The 24,600-nt window shown below is 43.9% G+C and overlaps 1 long non-coding RNA gene and 1 pseudogene across 1 annotated transcript; both read left to right on the forward strand.

The window, feature by feature from the left end:
* The first annotated feature begins 17,317 nt into the window (after positions 1-17,317).
* Positions 17,318-21,029, forward strand: LOC142761720 (uncharacterized; annotated as a pseudogene).
* Positions 21,030-22,725: 1,696 nt separating this feature from the next.
* LOC142777100 (uncharacterized) lies at positions 22,726-24,285 on the forward strand. Its single transcript, XR_012887927.1, has 4 exons — positions 22,726-22,935; positions 23,017-23,193; positions 23,886-24,089; positions 24,156-24,285. It is a non-coding gene; the product is annotated as an uncharacterized LOC142777100 (long non-coding RNA).
* The last annotated feature ends 315 nt before the right edge of the window (positions 24,286-24,600 follow it).

The raw sequence follows: 24,600 nt of genomic DNA on the forward strand, positions 1-24,600 counted from the left end.
ACTGTATGTCGAGTAAATCAAAATGTTTGTTGCAGTGATGTGATGTATAGCATGGTACAATTGTTGCAAAGACAGTCCTTTGTACATTTGTATTGCTTGAAGTATGTGATGGAGTATTGTATTCATGTACCTGTGGCTATATTCTATGTGTTGTGAGATTGAATTGCAATGTACAATTGTATTAAGTGATCTATTGTGAGTGAGACGTGTCATGAGCGACGGACAAGGTTACAGTCCTTTAGAGGGTGGGGATTGTTCGCGCTCGTTTGTGTGGTTTTGAATATTATGAGATAATATTCTTAAAGTGGGGGGCAGTGTCACAAAATGAGCGCTTCAAAAAGGGCGCGCCGCCAAATTCTCGCGACGAAGCGCCGAGAGGTCAACGATAAAAGAAGAAAACAAGCATCCAAAGACTCCCCGGGCGCGCGTCCTTCTCCCCTCGGAAGTGTAGGTTCGCCGACAAAACCTCCTCGCATCAGCGGCCGAGCAGGCCCTATAAGATTCTCGATGGAAAGGGGCGTGGGGATGCCAGCTTGAGTCATCCGTCGCAGACGGCTTTCGAACCGTCTCGCCCTCTCCCCAGCCTTCGCTGCGTATCGCGCCGACGAAATGATGAGAACTTTCTGGAATCGCGCGCGGAAGTTATTTAACCGAGCAGCGGAGATGGGAGATCAGGAGAAGAAGGAAGTTAACGCCAGAATGCGTAGGGTATCCCGCCGCGTCTGTCGGTGAAGGTTTTGTCCTTTGTGGTAAAGCAGTAGAAGAAGAAAGTATGAGCCAAAGAGCGTAGGGTGTACCGCCTTGTGGGCGAAGCCTTTTGTCTGCCGTGACAAAGGAGGAGAAGAAGAGGATTTCCACCTGAGGGGGGACGACTCGAGCTACAGGCAAGAGTGTGAGTCTACCACTATCGAGCAAAGACGCGTGGCAACAGCTGCGAGTGTGAAGCCGACGTGTTTCCGGCGAAGAAGTTTGAAGCTTGGAGAGCGGCCAAGTGAAGACGCGAGGTTTCCTAGAAGAGAAACTTCGGGGGCTGCGGAACAACAACAACGCTGGACTTTGAGTGAGTGATTCTCGGAAGAGTATCATCCAGACTTTTGTTCCACGAACTTTGGACTGAATAGGTTTTCTATCTCTTTAGTCTTTAAGTGTCTTGGTTGTTCAATGCATGCGACAGCATTGTAGTGCGTATTGTTGTCTGTGTCCGTTGTTTTGAGTGTGGCTGATTGTACTGTGTAGTACGTTGTTTGATTGGTGACATATTGTATGCAACTATTGTGGAGTGTGCATACTTGTGTATTGTTTTTGATCTGCCATTACTGAGAATATTATTTTGTTTTTTATCAACTCTCGGCTCTGACTTGTTCTTTGGGCCACAGGCGGCGTCCGCTGGCGCGCCAGAAAGGACCACTTTTAAATTGTCCACGCTTTCGTGGTGCGGTTCGGGGGGCCGATACTTCGACCCTTGGAATAAACCCGGCGATCGCCTCCCGAATTAACGGGACCTGTGACAGCAACCTCTGTTTAATTGATATTCAATGACGTGACTGCAATCAACGGTGTGTCGTCGCTATAAAACTGTAACGTTATCTGCGAACACGAGCGGGCGAATGCAGAGGAGAACGAATATGTCACGTAATAAAAGCGATGTGATGTCGCACATATTCGCCTGTACAACTCCGTGCCCCTTTGCTTGCTCGTGATGTATTCGAAGGAGCTAGCCAAGTCTCGGGTAGAAGTCGAGCAGAGTAGCCGGGGTTGATAAGGGGAACGTTTATATACACTATTTACACACTAAAGGTAGCTATATGTTGATGGTAGCATCATGGAAGCGTGATGGGAGCTTCTCAGGGATGGTTCAGAGCGTCTCGGTGCTCACGCTTTATGCCCCGGTCTTCCTAAAATTATCTGCAGGAGAAAACAGTGGACAGTTTACAATAATCTGGTAGGCAACTTTTCTGTAAGGTTACTTTTTCAACCAAGAACTCACGTTCAAAGGCTGCTTTTCTCGCTCATTTCATGTTTGCCATTCCTTTTTTTGAGATCCTGTTGTGCTCGCGTGCCTTCGCTTGAATTCGGAGAGGTGACATTTTGTTGTACTCGCGTGCTTAAAATGAGAAATAAAAGAAGTCTGTGAACGAGAGTTTTTGGTTGAAAAACAAACCTTACAGGAAAGCCGCCTTGCAGATCACTGTAAACTGACAGATTGCATGTCAATTCAGTTCAGGGCAGTGCGAACAAATTGTCGTCTTCATCTCCATCCGCCAAATGGGTGGGGGGGGGGGGGTAGTGGTTATAAGAAGGTGCCTAATTTCTGCAGCCCAGCAGGGAGCGCAGGGAGCAGCAAATAAGGATTAAAAAAACGAGAGAGGAAGAAAGAGAGAGAAAGTCAAACACTACCTTCTTTTCAACCCAGGAAAGGGAGAAGGTGCACATTCAGTTTGTCACACGGCGAGACAGAAACATAACGCAAGTCACAGTGCAATAATACGCACAACACATCACAGTGCAATAACATTGCATCGCATGTGCAGAATAGGGTCTGCAGCGCTAGGCAGGCTAGAGCTTGTGAGAATGGAAGACTTGCAAGCACCACAGAGTGTGGGAAACATACCTGACGAAGGATCCCAAGCTCTCGGCTAATTGTTCAGCGCGTCTCTTGGCGCGTCGAACAAATCAAGCAGCCTCGATTTCAAACAGCTCTTCCTAGGCCGTCAGTCAGTCAGGCGTGTCCAAAGAGTTTTTGACGAGGGGAGCCAACAGCCCTAAAGAATTTGAAGTATGACTTTCGTGTTGTCGCCGCTTTTGGCGCACCTCGAGAGCGTTGACCCGGAACAAATCAGGGTAGGCTTAGCTGCAATCGTCCACCACGTCCAAGAGGCGCCCAGCCAGGGAGGCCGATCTTAACATCTTCTACAGACACATGCACATAAGCACGCACAGTTTCACTCCGAGAGGGAATTGGTAGTGGTCGCGATGACGTACCTAACGCGCATCTGCTATAAAAAGGCGTGCAGTGTATGCGATAGCTTTTTTTAAAAGTCTTGTAATTCTAGTATATTTTCATTATATAGCCGAGGTATGAGGCGGTTGTTACTCGCCTGTATTTGGGTTAAAGTACTACAAATATTTATTCGCCGCGCATGAATTCTGGAAATGATACTGCAAAAAAAAGGAAAACGCTCCAATATTTTTTAAACTAAGTTCGCACGTGGGAGTACTTGTTCTCTGTCTGCGCTTTTCCATGGTTCATGAGTGTTAAGCCCCGCTGCTGCTTCTAAAGAATGGTGTACAATTAGCCATATCAACGCAGTGACAGGATTTCCTACAGACTACCAAGCATTCGATCACCAGGAATTTTCCCTTCGGCATATTTTGATTGAAAGAAGCGACATATTTTTGCTGAAAACCCGGTTTATGCACTGGGGCCCGGTGCACAGATGTTCCAAATTGCAACTCTTGATCATCGCGAGCGCGAAAAAGGCAAGTGAAAGCCTCTATGATGTTGTCTGTGCGGTCGATGTAACGAAACCATATATAAAAATATTTTGCTTTGGACTCACTCGGACTGAGACTAACGAAATTTCTCTCTATTTAAACTCACTCAGACTCAGACTCACCGATGTTTTTGTCAGCCGAATCCACTAATACTTTCCTCAAATATACCCCCTCATACTCAGACTGATCAAAACGTTCCTCCAGCGGACTCACTCGGACTGATAATCTCGCCAAATGTTTCTAAAACCGACGCACTTGGACTCAAAATGAGCGATATTCGACTTGGTCCGGCTCGTACAATGAACGTCGAAGGAGCACCATTGAAAAACACATGTTGTGAAAGTATTGCAATTGCCAAGCAACCTATATATAATATATATATATATATATATATATATATATATATATATATATATATATATATATATATATATATATATATATATATACCATAGCTTTCAACATACAAAAACAAGTTATTTCTACTGCCTCTAAATAATAATGTTAAAGAGAAACTTAACATAACATGCAATTTCCACGACAGGCACATGCGCGCTGACAGCACTAAATACAATAAGTACCATATGAATTGGCTGCTGTCAATACCTGTGCTATTTTGAAATTTGGTGATACTATGCTGGTATATACCTTCGCCCACGCTTGTAATTTGATCATTGTGCGGAATGCTGTAGTATAAAATTTTTGTCAGCAGAAAATCTGAGAACCATGACTTGACAGGGTCGCGTTCTTTAAAAAGTATGTTACCTGTCCCGAGTTTCGTATCAGGTAAGATGCATTCATGACAGAAAAAAAGCAGCAATATTGTTCAGCTTTTAACACCTGGAACAAACGATTTCGCTTAACATGAAAACCAAATTCGCCATTCAAACGAGCAAGGTTATAGTAAATTTCGCAAACAACACTCAGACTACAGGCATAGGTTGGCAAAATAAATGGAACTCACTCAGACTAACTCAATAACCATATATAAAATTATTTTGCTTTAGACTCACTCGGACTAAAAATATTCGACGTGGTCCGGCTCATACAATAAACGTCGAAGGAGCACCATTAAAAAACACATGTGAAAGAATTGCAATTGCAAAGCAACATATATATATATATATATATATATATATATATATATATATATATATATATATAAAATCTTTCAACATACAAAAACAAGTTATTTCCCGTGCCTCTACATATTAATATTAAAGAGAAACCTAACATAACATGCAATTTCCGCGACAGGCACATGTGCGCTGACAGCACTATATACAATGAGTACCACATGAGTACCACATGAATTGGCTGCTGTAAATACCTGTGCTATTTTGAAATTTGGTGATACTATCCTGGTCAATACATTCGCCTACGCTTGTAATTTGGTCATTGTGCGGAATGGTGTAATATAAAATTTTTGCAGCATAAAATCTGAGAATCATGACTTGACAGGGTCGCGTTCTTTAAAAAGTCTGTTACCTGTCCCGAGTTTCAAATCAGGAAAGGTGCATTCATGGTTCATCATTCATCAAGTCTTCTTGCAGAACACTGCAAGAAAAACTTGTCTTCATTGTATGCTCTAGTGTTAGTGCACATATACGTGTTATCCTACATAAGCTGAGTCTTTCGACAATACCTCATCAGTTGCAATACAACGCCTGTGTTTGCGTCTTTTAGGTGGGCATGATTGTGCTGTATTGTATGCTGCTTCCTCAAAAATAAAATAATGACTAGGTCGTTAGCTACCTGGTGCAGAAAAAAAAAACAAACCAAGATGCAACATTTTATTCGTCAGTACTCCTCTCTCTACCCCCCCCCCCCCCGCACACACACGCACACGAGAGCTATAAGCGTCCTATAAGCTTTAGGCTTATGGCGGAGGTGTCAACTGATGAAACGATGTCATTGATAAAGATGAGAAACAAGACAGGGCCAAGGACACTGCCTTGTGGAACTCCCGAGGTTACAGGTAGAACCCCAAAGCAGCAGCCCTCGACCTGGACAAACTGTTTGCGGCTGGTAAGGTAGGAGCGGATCCAATTAATTACAGTAATGGGTAGGCCAATGTTTGAAAGTTTGGTGAGTAATTTACTATGGCAAACACAGTCGAAAGCTTTTCTAAAATCTAAGAAGATGGCGTCTATTTGGTCGCCCTTATCAAGTGCCATTGCGAAGTCGTGAATTGTGGTGACAAGTTGAGTGGTAGTCGAGAGGCCCTTCCTAAAACCATGCTGGAAAGGAGTCAGAATACTGTTTTCTTCAAGAAATGACATTATGTAATGCGTGATGATATGCTCAAGAAGTTTACAAGGACCGGAAGTTAATGATATTGGCCGGTAGTTTTCAACATTTAGGCGATCACCTTTTTTAAACACGGGAATAACACGTGCCGTACGCCAATCATCGGGAAGAATTGAATTATGAAACGAAAGACGAAAAATATGGGTGAAGACATGCGCGATAGGTTCGGCGTAACGTTGCAAAAATGCATTAGGTATGCCGTCGGGACCATCGGAAGATTTAGTCTTAACATTCAGTAACAGTGAAAGGACACCTTCGACAGTTATGAAATCGGCAGATATAGTAGAAAGAGAAATAATGTTTGTGTCAGTATGATCTCCCTGAGTGAATGCTGAGTGAAAATACTGATTGAATGGGTTTGCAATTTTGAATGGATCGTTAACAATACAGCCATTTACTGATATCTCGCTCAGTGTTTTGTGCGCATCGCTCAAGTACCGCCAGAATCTATCCGGGTTAGTTTTCAAAAAGTTAGGAAGTGAGTGATTGAAGTATCTTGCCTTAGCTTCGCTTAGCCGAGTTGCAAGCTGGGCCTTCAACGAGATAAGCCTGCAGGGTATTTTTTTTTCTAGCTCGTTTTAGCTTGCGGTGCAAATGTATGATATCTCTAGTAATCCATGGGTTATTTCGGTTTTTCCTAACCCGTTTGCTTGGCACAAACTTATCAGTGCAGTAATGTATCGCAGTTTCTATTTCGTTCCAGGCGATCGACACATCATCAGAAAGATTATCACATAAGAACCACAGATAATCCAAAATGGCCTGATCATCCGCCTTCGAGTAATCCTTAATGACATGTCTGGTCTCTTGTCGGTGTGCTTTGTTTTCACCAATACCGAAGAATAAAAATACTGCTTTATGGTCGGAAATGCCATCTTCAATAGAGACCGTGTATTTGCATACATCGGAATTTAAAAAGACTACGTCGAGTGTAGAACGGGTGTTTCCAGCCTCTCCGGTGCACTCATTAACAATCTGCACAAGATCGCACATCAAGGCAATGTCAGCGAGAGGGTTTAACGTCGTTACATCAGAGCCAGAACATGGAACGCGCCAGTCAACATTGGGCAAGTTAGAATCACCTGCAAGAATCAGACGATCATTTTTAAACGTGCACATGTGGTCATATAGTCTAGACAGATATTCGTGTGTTGAAGAGGGTGGTCTGTAGATGGCACATACGGTGAAGTAATGGCCCCAGCAGCTTACCTTAAGGAATAAACTTTCGTGCTCATGAATTTGTTGAAGGGGCCGAGCACTAATACAATCTTTGAGAACTATTGCTACACCACCACCTCTTGTTGGCCGGTCACGTCTGGAGATTTGTTATCTCGGAGGAATTAGTACTGAATCATTTATACCTTCGTGCAGCCAGGTTTCTGTTATTATTGCAATGTGAGGGTCGTAGGTGAGTAGAAGGTACTCGAGCTTGTCAACTTTATTTGACAAGCTTTGCGCGTTTACGTTAAGCACTCTCAAACGTTTGGACACACACTGTCGAGTGGGTCAATCAGAACCTGTAGCTTGCGGATTAAGGGCTACACGCACATTTTTGGCTTCATCCCAGCCAAATAGTTTGCCACCAATTTTGATCTTGTCGTGAATAAGAGTAACCCGTTTCCTGCTGTCGCGTTCAGCTTTTGCACTTTCCCAAAGGAGCCGGCGCTTGCGCAGCGTTCACTGGCTATAATCATTTTGCACATAAATATTAGAGCCCTTCAATTTATTTGAATTCTTTAAGACTTCTTGTTTCTCCATATAATCTTGAAAGTAAGCTATGACAGGCCTACGACTACCTTGGCGGTCAAGACGGTGAATGCGGGCTATGGACTTGCACTTCCCTCCCAATGTTTTCTCGAATATATCAGTTACAACAGCAGTTCGAAGACAGGTGTCATTTTCATTTGTGTTTTCGAGAACACCATGAATGATAAGGTTTGCCCGACGGCTTCGTTCTTCGAGATCAATTAACTTGGAGCTCTGCCATGACAGCACAGTTTTAAAGGAAGCTGCAGTGGATTCAAGAGCTGCAACTTCCGGTGATTTATCTTTAAGTTCCTGTAGTTTGGCTTCAATTGCTCGAAATCGCAAGTCCGTGTTGCACATTATTTGTTCGTTCATCGATTTTAATAGCAGTATTTCGGCCTTCATATCTGCTTGGCCCTGAAGAATACTGTGTAATAAATCAGCGTTCGAGGGTCCTGGGTTTGTCTCAACGTCACCACAGAGTAACATTTTGCATGCACAATAGCACTCATATGCAATACTTAAACAGGTTCTTGGGCACGCCACAACTACTAACATGACTTCATCACTAGTTTTCATGTTGGAAGCAGAGTAGCTAACCTGTACAACGAAGAAGGAACTTCGTGGTCAGCAACATGGTCGCTGTCATCTCGCCGTGCCCACTGTCGAAGAAATGCTGCAGTGGGTGCTTTATAGCCTCGGTCGCTGATGTCACGGACATGCGCAACTGTCGCTGCGTCGGAGCGTTCATACAGAAGGTCAGCATCGGCGTCCGCACATGCAGATCTGCTACGGAAAGGTAGATGGTGTCAACTGGCGGCGTGCACGTGTCATTCGTGCTCGGTAATCCTGTGACCGTCAGCAGCGAAACCTGTACAACGAAGAAGAACTTCGTGGTCAGCAACATGGTCGCTGTTGTCTCGCCGTGCCCACTCAAAACAACGCTGTGGAGCTGCAACCACATACGCACATACCTATGGTCATTCCCACGAGAAAAAAATGTTCTGAATCACCTTTCTTGGGCAAGAATATAGAAAACTAGCTAAACGAGAAAACTAAAATAAATAAAGAAATAACCGATAATCTAACCACCAATTGTCACCACAGCTGCGGAAGGATAGAAGGAAAAACGTAATCCGTGACCTTGGCACCAGCGGCTAAACAGAGGCATTTATTCGCAGAACAATGTGTATAAGAAAAGACACGGGAAACACGACACGACACCAATGGCGCCGCAACGACGCCGCGTGTCGACCCAACTTGAGCTCTGGGAACAGCGAACAGAGTGCAAAGGCAGAACACTGCGAGACCACTCGCAACATGTTTGCGCCATGCATACCAGTCCCGACGGCACAGTGTAGAGCTCGTTGCGTTGTTTTGTAGTCCATCTGCATTCCTTGAGGTGCACAAAGAGCGCGAAAACATGGGTACGAGGAACTTGAACATGGAAAACGACTTTGCCATCAAGCCTTTTGCAGTGTGTACTGGACGAACGCAACGACGGGTGACGAATGACAGGAAGTTCTTCCGCGCTTCAAAAATGAGTATGAATGGAATCGTTTTTTAATGGGAATGAAAAAAAAATCTTCAAAAATTTGGGCGTTGCTATGTCGGTACAACAAAACTGCAGGCCTGTTGGAAAAAGATGGCAGCAATATCTCATAAAGAGACTCGAGAATTAAAAGCCTCTCTGATTGCCGAGAAGTACCAGAATTCTTCAACCATGTTACAGCTTGAATAAATTTATTTCCGCATGTGATGAACGATCACGTATGGCATGAACGGTGCGTTTCTGCCTCCTTCCTTTTTGTAATATGACCGGGATAATTTTCATAGTACCTTAAATTACGCCACCGCTGTTTAAATGGTAATAATGACATGACAAAAGCCCATGGTCTGTGCCATCGCCACATTTTAACAAAACTTGAAATCCAGCAAGATGGCGCATTGCTATCGGGAAATTTTGACCGCAAACTAATGGTACCACACGACGTTCACAAGCATCCGTCCTGTCTCTCTCGTTTTTGTTAACGTCTTGTTTGGCACTCACAAGTTTCCCAATCGCCACAATTATTCAAGAAAAAACTGAAGTGGCATCTGAGGGCACAAGCAGTTCAACGCAATAGAAAAACAGAATGGGTGCTCGATTGCTTGCGAATCGTGCTGCTTTCTCGTCTTTGAAGCCACATTAATAATCAAACCGGAGCTTAGCACTCATTCTCCGTTGATTAGGTACACAATCATAGATCATCTCAGTGTGGATTCTAATGTCACGTAATAAAGGTGACCTGAAGTGGCACTATGCGTTACAACATGCTGCAGAACCCAATTCCATGCCTTCCTACCGTCGTGCTCGTTTAATACGAACGTTTGTAGATTGGACTACAGAAACAACATTAAAGACCGAGAATTATTTAATTCTTCCGTTTGTTAGTAACGCCCTTCGTTATGAATTCTTCTGTTCTTTGGGAGCAGGTCACGTGAGTTTTGTAGCATGAATTAACATAAATTGCTGTTTCTATTTTACCACAGTCACCGAACGGTATACTCTATAAACACATCACCTGCTTTAAACTTCGTGCCAGCACAATGTATACAATCCTCAATTACTTTGAAAAAAAATACGGGTTTCACGCAAAGAATTTCCTAATTCTTCGTTATATATTCAACCGTTAAATTTAATATTAGCACCACCGTGAACGGGATTAACTTCATGACCAAATTTCACTGCAAAAAGCGCTCGAATAACTGCACCTTGCAGGTATGCAATATACATTGCATGAGGTTTTAGATGTGTGGTGACATCATTAGTTCAGGTTACACTGTTTTTGTAGAATTGGCTTTTTAGTCACGTTTACTAGGTTTTTTAATGTTAATAATCCACCTCATCAGTCATTTAGTGATGGCCATTTCATTTCCACATCTTTAATGAGAGTTATGAATAGTTGATATCCAAGCATTTTTTTTTTAAGATATAAGACTGGTTTTTATCAAAGGACCAACCCTAGAACGAGTTCCGGGGAGGGGGGAGATATGAACAGTCTTATCATTTGAAAAATAAAATTTTCGGCTTTACAAGCCGGAACGTCAATACGACAACAAGGCACGCCATCGTGGGAGGTTTTAAATATTCGGAACCATAGGTCGGCAAAATAAATGGAGCCCACATAGACTCACTCTGTAAATGTTCTTTTATCTTAGGACTCGTTATAGGGCCCAGCCTATTGCCGGAATTTCGGTCACATATAGGTGACCAAAAACATTTTTCTCTGGAAAACATTTTCGCAATAGACTGCTTTCAATACAGTAAATCAGCCCGACATTTCTCGAATACACCTGAGATAGTCGCCAAAACGCCTTGGACGTTTGGCATGGAATGACCGATCAAACTTTACGTCAATACCTATGACTTTTCGTCTCCACTGTCTCTTTCTAAGTTCGCGTTCTTCTTTTCTTGGTTCTATATTGGTTCTATTGGTTCTATATTGGTTCTATATTGATTCTATAGAAGAAAATAGCTTGTGGTATACGCATCTTAAATAAAACTTGGGCGTGCACTTACACCCCATCTCACTGTTTTATATCGAACGTTTCAGCGTTCTCATTTCACTTACGGTATTGCCACGTGGTTGCGACGTCAAAGAAGATGGTACGTGGGTTGCTCAAGACGACACTTTTTATTGAGTAAACATGTGCAGAGGAAAGTGCAAAGTACTAGAAATTCGTGCTTTACACAGATAGCGGTAATCAGAGCATTTGTCGTTGGTAATATGATCTGCGCGAAGGTACGTCGCCATTTATACACGTAGCATCCATATCGTAGGTGTCTCAAGCTTATCAGAAATCAGAAAATAATTATCGAAAAAAAATTATCAGAAAATAATCTAGAGTTTTCGCAGACAGCGAAGCGTTCTTTGCGCAAGGCAATTTATTAATATGTGCTGTTTAACGTTTCAAAACCACCACATGATTATGAGAGATGCCGTATAGTGAAGGACTCCAGAAGTTTTGGCAACCTGGGGTTCTTTAACATGCACCCAAATTGCAGCACATGGACCTACAGCATTTTCGCCTTTTTCGAAAATAAAGCAGCCACAGGTGGGACTTGATCCCGCGACCTGCGGGTCAGCAGCCGAGTACCTTAGCTACTGAACCACTACGGCAGTGCCTTTGCGCAAGACAGTGACATGAAAATACAAGTGAGCGTGGCAGTATAATAATGTTGTGATAAAATTTCAGCAGATGCAACATGTTTCACTGTGAATGCCATTTTCATACAGAACCGTCAGCGGGTGGCCACGCGTTGCAAGGTGGATGGACGTCTTTGGGTATTTTGAGTAGGCTAAATTTCTACCTAAAACATATGGCGTGACGACAGCGCTCACGTTGACTGTAAACTTTAACGAAACGAAGTGCACGCTTCGGTGGGATGATATGCATATCATTAAGGAGCTGTTGTGTATTTCTCAAAGGTCGAAATCCTCAATGGTCAGGCAACCGTTCCCTATCACGTGCTGGGTGAAAGGAATATATTCATGTAATGTTTGATTGATTTGTGGGGTTTAACGTCCCAAAACCACGATATGATTATGAGAGACGCCGTAGTGGAGGGCTCCGGAAATTTTGACCACCTGGGGTTCTCTAACGTGCACCCAAATCTGAGCACACGGGCCTACAACATTTCCGCCTCCATCGGAAATGCAGCCGCCGCAGCCGGGATTCGAACCCGCGCCCTGCGGGTCAGCAGCCGAGTACCTTAGCCACTAGACCACCGCGGCGGGGCTCATGTAATGTTTACAGCCAGCCTATAGACCGCAAGAACAACTAGCGGTGTGGGCCGACATCACTCTTGTAAGTCTATTTAGTGATGTATCCGTTACAGTAAAAAGTAACTAAATGCCTCACTCGTTTATCTAATAAGAAAAAGGGGAACGTTTCACGGCTCCACGTTATATAAATACATAAAAAAGGTAACGCGTTACCATTACCGTAACCGAAAAAAACATAACGATTGTTACCTCTGCCGTAGCTTCGAAGTCATCAGTTTTAATCACTGTGTCTTTGTTGCAGAAACCCACAAGGAGAATTTTTAAAACTCAACTTTATGTTTCACACATACTAACCCAAGCAAGGATTATACTTAAAATGTTCAATTAACGAGAATTATTTGTACAAATGTACTGAATCTTAGCAATGTTATATATAAGCTTAAAGATGCCTGCACATGTGATGGCTTCTGACTCTGCAGTGACACAGGATGAAACCATTTTTTTTCATTGGAGGATTACACTCAAAATGAGGTTCAATAACCCACGGTATTCAAAAAGAAACTATCACTGAACTCTCAAGAAATTTACAAATATCGGCCTTTTCTTGATCCTTCAGCACCTGCAATAAAGCAAGTCGAAATCGGCACTGTTGGTCCTAGCCACCGGAATGGCCCGCCACGTACCAGTAGGCAATCACGGAGGCCTACGGAGGCCTACATTGGTGCCTTTTTATTAGAGAGGTGGGGGGGATCGGGAAATGTCGTGGGGAAAAGGGGGGACACTTGCAAGTTTGTGACACCAGATGTGCCTTGCAGAGATGTAAGTCTAGAAAAATCACGTCTTGCAACACACATCTTGCAATAGCAGCCTTTTTTTTAATACGTTGCAGGTCTTATTTTTGTTTATATAAGATTTTAAATCATGTCTAGAAATCAAATATACAAACGAACATAGGTTCCCAGCACTCGTAATTGCATTCTTCTATCGAGTCTTTTCCGGAACAAGTCGAGAGTGGCAGTTGCTATTTCGATTGTCTCACACATCTGATGGGTATCGAGCACGTGTACACGCTATAAAAAAGCATTGAAAAGTTGAATGTTTTATACATACTTATCAAGCATTCTTATTTGTGACGTTTTTAAGAGAAATTTCAATGGGACCCACTTGCAGGGGGTGTCCCCCTCCCCTGACCAAACACCAAGGGGTCGGAGAGTCAACGTTCTCTGCAGGCGTGGTCAACGGACGCCCAGCTCGTGACCAGTATGGTCTGTGTATCTGAGCAAATATTGCATTTGCTCTCATCTGCACATATGACCATCGACAGGTTTTTGTCTGGGGGGGATGCAAACCCTTCTTTCAACTTGCATCACGACTGAGGGAGCGGGTCGTGTTCGTGTCGCTAGAGTGGGTAGCAAGTGCTGGTGGAGCTTGAAGGGTTCAAGTGTCTGTGTTGCACCACCCGCCTCGCCCACGCCCATGTCAACACTTCATTCATTGAACACCGTGCTGAGAGCTAGTTGAATAAATGCGCAGATTTGTTTCCTTCCGCATCCTATACCACTGCATAAAAGATTCTCACATTGTGAAAAGAAGGTATTTTGATTCGTTTGAAAGAAAGTTACATTCAAAGCATGACAGATACTCAGAAAAGTGGTTTCATGCAATCGCAACAAGAAAACTCGAAGCAGAGGTACTTCTTTTTTGTGCAGCGTACAGTGTAAAAGTAAGATCGGATTCGGAAAAAGCTAAATGAGTGACGTGTGTCACTGCTTGCTCATTGTTCAATGAAAGAATATTTCATACAACAGCAACAAACTGCTGCATCTGAAATTAAAAAAAGCAAAGTGCTGCACATTTACGGTAGAACATGGACATAGATTGAAATACGCGTTATTTTTTATGAAGCAAAATAAAAACTACTTTACAAAACGCTTTGCATTCATCGGGATGTCGACACATCTGTGTAGTGTCATTTATGCTATTTGGATGAAAATCCCTGAATTTCAACGAATTCAGTTACCTGTGGCAAAAGAGCCTTTTAAATTTTCAGTTTCGGTTTCTGCGCCGCCGACGCCACCGCCGCCGACGGAAATTGGCCGCACGCCGCCGCCAATGAAAAAACCAGCGTGCGCCGACAACGCCGCCGCCGCCGACTCTGGACGACCCCCACGCCGCCGCCGGTCGAAATCGCCTCGGCGCACACCTCTACTCGGCGCACACCTCTAGCGGATGGTGACAGCGCACAGACTCCGTAGGTGGCTTAGCTTGGCCGCTCGAGTGGCTAAAAAAAACATGTCGCCACACATAGTCTTTGAGATCACAGAGAAAAAATATTTTTTTCCTTTGTGTTTGAGATTGACAAGGGCGATTTTTGCATGCATTTTGACACTGGCCTGACATCTATCTATAGCTAGTGCAACATGTCAGTGCTGGCAACATAGTAAACGCATTGTAACATAGCAACATAGCAAACGCATACTCTTCCTAAATTTGCGTGGAGTTTTATTGACATGCAGGAGACGTTTCGTGGCTCTTTTCACATCTTCCAGTTTAATTACTATGTGGCTTACTCGCACAAATTACATGCAGTGCCGGGAAAACAGCCATGGGTTCGAAGTGACAGAAGCGAAGTATGCAGCCTTCATTTTAAGCCCGAGGATTATAAGCAGGGCCTGAAGTCCAAAAGGCTGAAGCCAGATGCCATTCCAACAACATTTCCCAGCTATCCAGAGTATCTGCAGCAGCATCCCAAGAAAGAGCGAAGACACTTAAAGCACCGACCACTTTCTTCACCTGCGGGCGGACTTGATGTGGATGCCAAAAGGAAAATGTAAGTCGAAAATCAGCCTCAATGTAATGTATTGTTCCGATATCACTGACCTACATAGTTACATTTCAAATGCGGCAATAAATTCTCACATTTCTTTCTGATATCTCATATGGACTTTACAAGTTGTCTGCATTCCAGGTTGGAAACTTCCAACTTTCAGTATGAATACCAAAGCAGCCCTATTGGAAAAATTGCCATGGTGGATACTGGAAAGCATGGTGGGCGTAGTGGAAATAATAGTGGGCATGGTGGAAATAATAGTGGGCATGGTGGAAAATATGATGGCTATGGTGGGACGTAGTGGAAAATATGGTGGTTATGCCGGGACATACTGGGTGGTATGGTGTACAGATGATGGGTAAAGTGGAAATGATGGTGGAAAGCAGAGGCTAGATAGTGGGCAATAATGGGACACTCTGCCCACCATTGCGATAATGCTGGGAAGCCCTAAGCATATGGTGGGTGGTGCTTATTATGGTGGGCTACATGGTGTACCAAGCTGAGAAACTCTTCCCACCATTGCGATAATGCTGGGAAGCACTAAGCAGATGATGGGTGCTGCTTGTTATGGTGGGCCACATGGTGTACCAAGCTGAGAAGCTCTGCCCACCATCGCGATAATGCTGGGAAGCAGTAAGCAGATGAGGGGTTGGGTTATAATGGCGGGCAAATTATATAGTGTACCAAGCTGGGATCTGTACACTACATGTTCTACCATCATGATTTCCACCAAAAGTTAGGCCTACTAACCGAGCCCGTACAATTGTGTTATCCGTGCTTCCGGGTTTCAGAATACACGATTACGACGATTAAGTATGACAATACAGCGCAGCCATATGGCATCAATTAACCTAAATGAAGCATTTTTCATTGTGTATGCTGTTCGCTCAAGAAGCAACAAACATCGATGCGACGCGATTAAAGCACTCCCAGAGAACGTAATTTAGTGTCTTCTCACCGACAGCCGCCGGTCTCACTCGCCGGCACTTCTCTAGCTTTTGTACGAGAACGCAGACGTGGCAATTCGTGTGCTTGGTGAACCATTATGATAGCGTAATGTTTCCGGTACACTGCATTCGTTTTGGCCAAGCCGTTATGTAGTTGTTGCTTTAGCGAAAGAGCAACAGCATTGCGCTGGCGCGACCGCCCTCTACATTGCGCGAAAAGCATCCCAATACTCACTCAAATAAATTAGGCGGGCGTATCTATGAAATGAGCCTAGAAGCGTCATAAAGCGTGAGCAGATGTCGCCCTTTAGAACGAGCGCGAAACGGATATTAAACTTGGCAGACCCCGCCGGTAAACTGTTGCTGCTCCCCAGTCCACTTGGTTTTTTTTTTTCCTTTAAGTTGTGAATTGTAAAAGAAAAATAGCACTAGTGCCAATAACATAGTGGCAATCGTTACAGGGCGCAGTTGCCTGTGTTTAATAAATGTGCAATTTTTAGTAGCAGGTGTAGATCTTGTCTATGTTGTGTAGACAACAAACATAACTTAAGTTGAACCTTAAGTTTGTACGCCAACTAAGTATTTAACACGCTACCATCGTCATGTTGGTGTGGCGTAGTGGTTAGCGTCTTCGAATGGAAATCCGCAGGGTGCACGTTCGATCCTCCGTGGCGCCTTGTTTTTTTTTTTTTTACGGGACAAGTGTTTTTTTATACCGTTTTTATAGAATTCTTTTTTATTTTTTGTGGCAGCTCGTCACGGTGATTCTGACGTCATTTTGCGCTCAAGTGTTGCCGGTTCTGCAGCACCCATCATACCCACCATGCGCCATGGTGGGTGTTTCCCACCATTCACCCACTACATTAATCCACTATAATGGTGGGTGGTGGTTTCCACCATGCCCACCATTCGTTTTTTTTTCGATAGGGAGGGAAGTCGAAAGTGGGCACAAAACAGGCTGTGGCTTGTTTGAACCTTCATCTGCACAGGAACAAGGAAACTCGGAATCTATGTCAATGTAAGAGTCCAGTGATCCTAACATTGTGTCATCTGCGCAGGAACAAGGCAACCCGGAATCCATGTCAATGGAAGAGTCCATCGATCCTAACATTGCGCCTGGTCAAGTACAGCATGGTCCCGAAAGTGCACAGGCTTGTTCTACAGGATTACGACTAGCGCAGTCAATAAGTGATACACTGACAGAGTGTGCATTGCAAGAAATGCCACCAATATTACTTCTTGCACCTGCAACATCATGCAAGGCTTCCTTGGTTCTGAAGAAGCCTGCCAGGACACGAGGGATGCAAACAAGACTTCACTCCACGAAAATAGTGAAGCTCGACAAGAAGCTGAAGACATTGACAAGGAAGTGCCAGAGACTGGTTAAGAACAATGAGAGTCTGAAGGAAGAAGCATCTGCATTGAGAAAGCAGATGAAAAAAATGGAAGCCTGCATAAAGAAGTCAAATTTAACCATTCTCCAGGTATGTAAAGTGTCAGTCACTCAGATTAAGTGCATAACTTCTTAAGCGATCATTGAAAATGAGCTGTATTTACGTATATGCAATTGAATGTTTGATAGGTAAAAAAAAAGTTTGAGAGGAAACAGGGTGCCACAGTGATCGTTTAGTTTCTGTGCTCTGTTAGAGCCCTGTGTTCTTCATGTCAGCTACGTACCAACCGGCCTAATTATCTGCCTTTTTTATTTCTAAATTTCGAAATTTCTTCAGGAGAAGATGGACAACAATGACCCAAAGGCTTTGTTTCTTCAGGAACAGCTTGTTTTACTGAGTGCTAAAAAGAAACATTGGAATGAAGAAACAATAAGTAACTGTGTGCTTTGGCACGGCAAATCACCATCTGGGTACCGTTTGATTCGGGAGAGCGGGGTACTTGTGCTGCCGAGCCGTTACACACTGAAGCGGTATATTGGAGCTTGCACAAGACAAGTGGTGTCCTCCTTCATCAAAAAGCGGCTTCATGTTGAAGCTAAACTTCACAATGAACAGGCAAAACATGAGCTTTGCTCAAACTAGCATGCCATGTTTTTGCTCATTCTTTCAGGCACGCTGCGGATCTCTTGTCGAGGACAAGATGTTCATAAAAACAGCAATGACATATCAAAAGCACTCTGACACTGTTCATGGTTTGGTGAACCTTGGGGGTGCAGAAGAAGACTATGGCCTAGAGAACCAGCTTGCAACACATCTTCTGTGCTTTATCTTTGTAGGCTTGTCTACCCATTATAGGAATGTACACAGCTATGTGAACCGTACTAAACAGATAAAGTCTGAAAGCCTGTATTTCTTATAAGACCGTGGTTTTTTCGACAGGCTTCCTGTGGGATACTATTTTACTAAAGCTTTGAATGGTGAACAGCTTCATCTGCTAGCCTTGAAGGTTATGGAATGTGTAGAAGATGCCGGGTTTAAAGTGACGCGACTTGTTTGTGATAACCACAAGTTTTTTGCAATGTTGTCTGGAGGCAGCATCAAACCTGTTATTACGTAAGTGCACCTTGGCGCGTCAAGAAGCGCATGACATGCATGTTATGCTGGGCTTCAAGATAATGTGTATCTCCAGTTAACCATAATAATCTGAAAACTTGTCCAGGCACTGTCTTGATTCCAGCCGCAGCCTATGCATTTCATTTGACTACTGCCGTATCCTCAAAAACATCAGAAATCAATTTTTAGATGTTAAGAAAATTTTCATGAAGAGTGGCATTCTCCTCCTTCTAGACTACCTAAGGTAAGCATAATGCCTTGCCAATGGGTTTCATTTAACTAATATGGTGTTCTCTGACAGGAACCTGTATGACCTGCAAGAAAAACAAGGTGCCTTCAAGCTGGTGTGGTGCCTGACAGAGTAGCACCTCTGGCCACGCAATTTTCAAAAACTGGGTGTTGGCAGAGCAGTTCCCATATTTTCCCCGCAGGTAAAGCAATGTTCAATGCAGCCAGTGTACTTGTACCAAAGTGTGCCTGTGCAGAAGTGCACTTGAATCGCTCTTGCTGTCAAACTGATGGCACTGATCACAGAGCTGATCAGTGCCTATATGTTTCTGAACTGAACTGAAATGTTATATTTGCCTGTCTGTACACCATTTACACCATCTACTTGTTATGTACTCTAAAACTGCATTCAGCAAAAGTCTGTAACACCCTTTTTATTTCACTGTTCCCCTCTAGGTGACATCAGTTTTGAGATTCCTCCAGCAGCACGGAGACCGTTTAGGCACTCATGGCTTTGAAGACTGTTTGCCAACTGTAGAATTCATGGAAATGGTGTACAAGTGGTTTGTGTTGCATAAAACCCAAAGCACGACGTTGCACTGGACCAGCAGAGATGCCATGAGGATGCCTTTCTATGGCGAGGACGATGAGTGGTGAATACTGCATATTAGAGTAGCAGTAATTATTATTTACCACTGAAATAAAATTAAGAAAATGCTTGTAAAAGCAATGCACTTAAGTTTATTTGTTGTCTTGCCATGTCGGTTGGATAAGTTACACTGTTAAAACATAGGAGTAGTAATTAAACAAGTAATAAGAGACCATAAAAACCTTTAGTAAAGCCAAGAAAATGATTTCAAAGGGACAATTTTCTTTCATTGTGTTGTAAACTTTATATCATTTTTCAGACTTGTCTGGCTCGAGAAAGAATGCCGCAATTTCTTCGAATCATGGAAATAAAGCTCGAGCTACAAGTTGGAATTTCTTTCAAATGAGACGTATGAAGCGTTGCGAGTGACAACAATGTCAACAATCCTTTGTACCAGGCACCTTCTCAGCACAGGCTTTAAGTTTGTGCTCACTGCAAGATACTCAAGTGATGATGTTGAGTCACTGTTCTCATCCATAAGACAGCTTAATGGCTCAAATGATCAAACTGATGTATATGCTGCCCTCTCGGCGCTCCAGAAAGTGCTTGTCACTGGAATCATTCACTTCTCTCCATCCAGCAATGTTGCGAGCGTTGTGGGACAATTGAGCGTGGCTACAGTGCCTCCTCTTGCTCTTACAAAGGCCACTTCCGATATTGACTTCAAAAAGTTCTTGCGTCCGCACATGACGCTCCTGGAACACTACCCACGTATGCTACTTATAATATTATACACATTACTGACCACTAAAATATAGGCATTGTAAAAAATTTTTTAATACTTTGAGCTGCACACATCATCGCTACCATAGTAGTGCCAAAATATTTTTTGTGGCCTTAAAGTCCACTTTTCATGGCTTGCTAGTGGCACACGACAGTGCTAGTGAGACACCACAGTGATAGATATCAATTACCAGCAAGCACCTGTTACTAAAAATTATATAAGGGCGTGTGTGCAATAACTGATCCTTCATTAACCGATGTCAGATTACTTCAAAATTTTGCACCAATGTGCGGTTGCGAACGTGCTGTTATTTTATTTTTACATAAATTTTTTCCAGATCCTCCACAACAAAGCCTCTGGTCCTGCACACTTGCTTTGATCACTGGGTTTCTAGTTCGAGCAGTTCAAGACACCGTAGTGTGTGAAGACTGAATCATGAAGCTTAAATCACCGAAGTCGCACTCGGCGACAACTGCCATAATTGCAGGCATTGATAGGGGTGGAATGTCGTACCCGAGCATAGCATTTGTTGGCTTCGTCAGCCTGCTTAAATATGCTGCCTCACGAGCGGCACCTTTGCTGATCAAACGACCACATCCACTGCAGAAGTTCACGTGTGCCGTGCTTCTATCTGTCATTAAAACCCCCTGTTCAAATGTGAACTGAATGACAGTGTAGCCCATACAACTGCACTTGTTAAGCTCATTCTCTTGAAGTTTCTGTGACCCCCTCTGGCAAATTTTTCCAACAACGTAACCGAGACTCATGCGAAAAGAAAGTTGCTGCACACCAAGCCACAGCCACAAAAGGTGCTCAAGGTTTGAGCTTGGCAAACAAATAAAATGTACTGCAATTTCACAATTCATGAAGTGTGTTTCTTATGCATGAGAATTTTCTTTAGTATAACAATGACGAGTTTCTGAAATAATGGGCTTAAGCATTTAATTAGTGGGTTAATCAGGGACACAGCAGTTAAGAGGCTCTACTAAGGGAAGTGCAGCAAAATATATTTTCAGAAAGATTCGGGTCAATTGCAGTTACAAAGAATGCATTTGAATTTTGCCTTTGTAAGTGACATAAGTGTGCTGGTTTCAATGGGACAAATGATTAGGTGCCGCTGCTTGTAGCAGGCTAAATGTATGGTAAGTTCAGCAACTTGGTCCACGTAATGCATAAAAACGGTGTGTTAAGTATGGTCATGATTGTTCCAAGCTTACGCTGCTTTATAAAAAGCCTGGAGCTAATCGTACTCCACGTAATTCGTGATCTCGTAGTAATGCGTGCGCTAAAAAGCTTCCAACTCTGAAACTGAGACTCGGATGATTCAATGTGCTACGAGAAACGAAAATTCGAGCATTGCAATTTCGGCACTTCTCTTTGTTCAGATGGGCGGAATAAATTGCACAGCTACAATAGTCCTTAGAGGTTTCTACTTCAGTGAACAATGACGGACTCCTCGACAATGAAGACGTTGAAATGTCATGTCTGAAGAACCCAGTGCCATCAATGTTTGTTATTTAAACGGCGGCATCCTGTGAAAACCGCTAGTCGCACATGGCAAGGCTCCCATTGACATTCTCATTACATTGCCGACTTTATTAACGATGGTGTCGCGATGAAGGACGGGTGAATGTTCACCACACAGCGGCACAGAAAGTTTTTTTCACAGAGCACACACACAGCAGCCGCGTTGAGTAATTGTTGGGACCACTGCACTGAGCCGAGGCATGCCGTCAATGCGCCTACTTCACGTTCTTGGCCTCGTCTCTGCGCACTAGTTCAATAGAAAATTCCAAGATCATAACGCAAGTTACTAAATGAAGGAAAAATATATCTGCCGCGGCACATTAAAAACCGTTCTGACGGTAAAAGAAAAAAAATACCTGCCGCGGAACACTCGAAACGCGGGCACCATTCCGATGGAGCTACGTACTTTTCAAGTTGTCGCGTCGGCGGCAATGGGGTTAAGTTGAGGCGGCCTCTCGTGACACTTTTGTAACTAAACAAACACGTGACCCTCCAAAGTTGGAGTGAAGCGCAGCCGTAGAGAGAACCGGTATGAGCAGGTCGCCAATCTATGGGGAACGAGCGCTGGAGTAACGCCTCCTCTACGAAGATGCCTGTCGCATGAGCAGAAAAACAACTGCCACACTCTTTCTTTCTTTCATTTTAAAATGTTTTCGGTCGCTAGCATCACCTGTGGCGGACGGTGCAACAACGCAACACTTTGCATAGCCTCCGAAACAGTAATGCACAGTTGCAGGTCTCGAACAACTCTCGACTGACGCGCCCCTATGGGCCGTAGATGAAAAACGCTTAGCTGGTACCGTCCGCTGCCATGATAATAGTCTCGGTCGAGAGCATGACCGTGCGGCGCTTGCTCAAAACTGAAGGCAGGCCAACTCCGCTGGGAGCGCGAGCCATTCCCCAGGCATTGTCTAGAGGAAGCGTTGGCTGGAGTTTTCCGCGGGCAGGGTGCGCCGCCCTGCCGGACACTCTCAGAAGCTGCCGGGCGTACAAACAAGCACAAATGGCTGCTACCGTGTACCACGCTGCAGTAGGCGATGATAAAACGAAGAAGAAGAAGCTTCGAAGCCGGCGATATTGCTGCGTTTATAAATGTCATAACCAAGAAGGCTTTGACAGCAGCGTGTCCTTTCATACATTCGATTCACGACCGTACGAATTAGAGCGGCGGCAGCGTTGGATACAGGCTGTTCGGCGCGCCGGGTAAGTGCGCTGTTTACTCTAAGGTTTGGCAAAAAAAAGGGATGGGGAGGCTTCAACATTCGCGCTTTATTCATTCGACAGGCCTGACGGAGAGTCTTGGCAACCAAATTCAAACACCAGAATTTGCAGCCGGCACTTCTCAGGGAATGCAAGGAGCAATATCATGCACCACCCTGCATACGTGCTGACTATTTTCCCGTCAGCATACCGCCGCACGGTTCCTTGCGACCCTTCGGCCCCGACAGAGCGTTTTCAGCGGTGTTTTTTTTTTTAATTTCGTGTCGTCGTTGAGGTTTGTGCTCAAATGTAGTGATATTACATAGAGATATTGCGCCGCGCGGAGTCCTCTCCGTCACTCGTGAGGCGGATGGAAATTTGCTCTGGGCGCGTTTATTTATCCGGTTAACGGGCGTTGACGAACTACCGATTTTATACAGTCATCAAGCATCCTTCACGGCCCTCTGGTATTGCCCTATCATAAGCGGGGCCTCGCTCTTGCCGCGAGCAAAATCGCTGCCTGAATAAATCCCTAGGTCAGCATTGAATTCAAAAGCTGTTGCGCTAGAAATTGTGCACAATGTTTTAGGAGAACGCGTCATTCGAATTCAAGTCGGCATAAGTCTCTCACGGGAAATGTGTGTACCGTATGACAGATAATGATGTGGTAAATAAATGACGGATTGTATTTTCCAGTTTTATATCTAAAGAACAGCTGATATGAGGTTTTGAATTCTGACGAGATGTTTCCTTTAAACATTGCCTACTGTATACGTGTCAAGCTCTCAAAACACCACTGCTGCTTCTTCCCGTGCCCCTTTCACTTACCTCTTTTTCGTTTCTCTGTGCTTTGGCTTTAGGAAAATGCATTTCATAGTTCATTGGTTTCAGCACTCTAGTCACACTTGCAATACGGTTAAATGCTGTGTAATTTCAATGTTTTCCCCTACCAGATGGCAAAAGAGACCACGGGACCAAACAAAGTCGCCCTCAGAAGGAAAGGCAAGTTGGTAGTTATGGTTGTTGTAGTTCAGAGATTCTACGGTACAGCATTACCCCATTATATACAGGTCAAGGACACCCCTAGTTCAGCTGGAGGCTCTCATCAGCTGCAACTATGTCATGACCTGACGGATGAGAGTATTAGCTTGGAGCTGGTATGTTCACTTTTTTCGTGGAGGTTTCTTCATATTTGGTCCTCATTTTTAACTTGTGACTTTCAGGATGAGTCCACTGATGATCAGCAAGGTGAATTGTTGCGTGCTACTGAGAAAGAAAAGTGCCAGCACAAAGATGCAGCCACATCGCCACATCATGTTCTACCATATCCGCGGAGAATTTTCCATTTCTGCTACACCATGCTGTGGGGCCAAGTGCTAGATTGTGTTTTCGGGGGGGGGGGGGGGGTTCGACGCAGTGTCCTTGACACCTGGGGCAATGAAGGACCTTTGCGGTGTTTGTGACAATTGTTTTCGCACTGCTATCAGGTCTCCTGTCTGAAGTGAGGGATAAGACAACTGATGTCAGCCTTCCTAACAAACTTTTAATATTTCTATTCAATTTGAAACATAGACTGCCTTTCAGTGTCATCGCAGTGCTTTTTGGCATTCATGAGACAGCAGCGTCACGAATCTTTCATGCAGTTTTGGGCACGCTGGCAACTGCGAC

The sequence above is a fragment of the Rhipicephalus microplus genome, chromosome X (assembly GCF_043290135.1).
Source record: "Rhipicephalus microplus isolate Deutch F79 chromosome X, USDA_Rmic, whole genome shotgun sequence".
Taxonomy (NCBI): domain Eukaryota; kingdom Metazoa; phylum Arthropoda; class Arachnida; order Ixodida; family Ixodidae; genus Rhipicephalus; species Rhipicephalus microplus.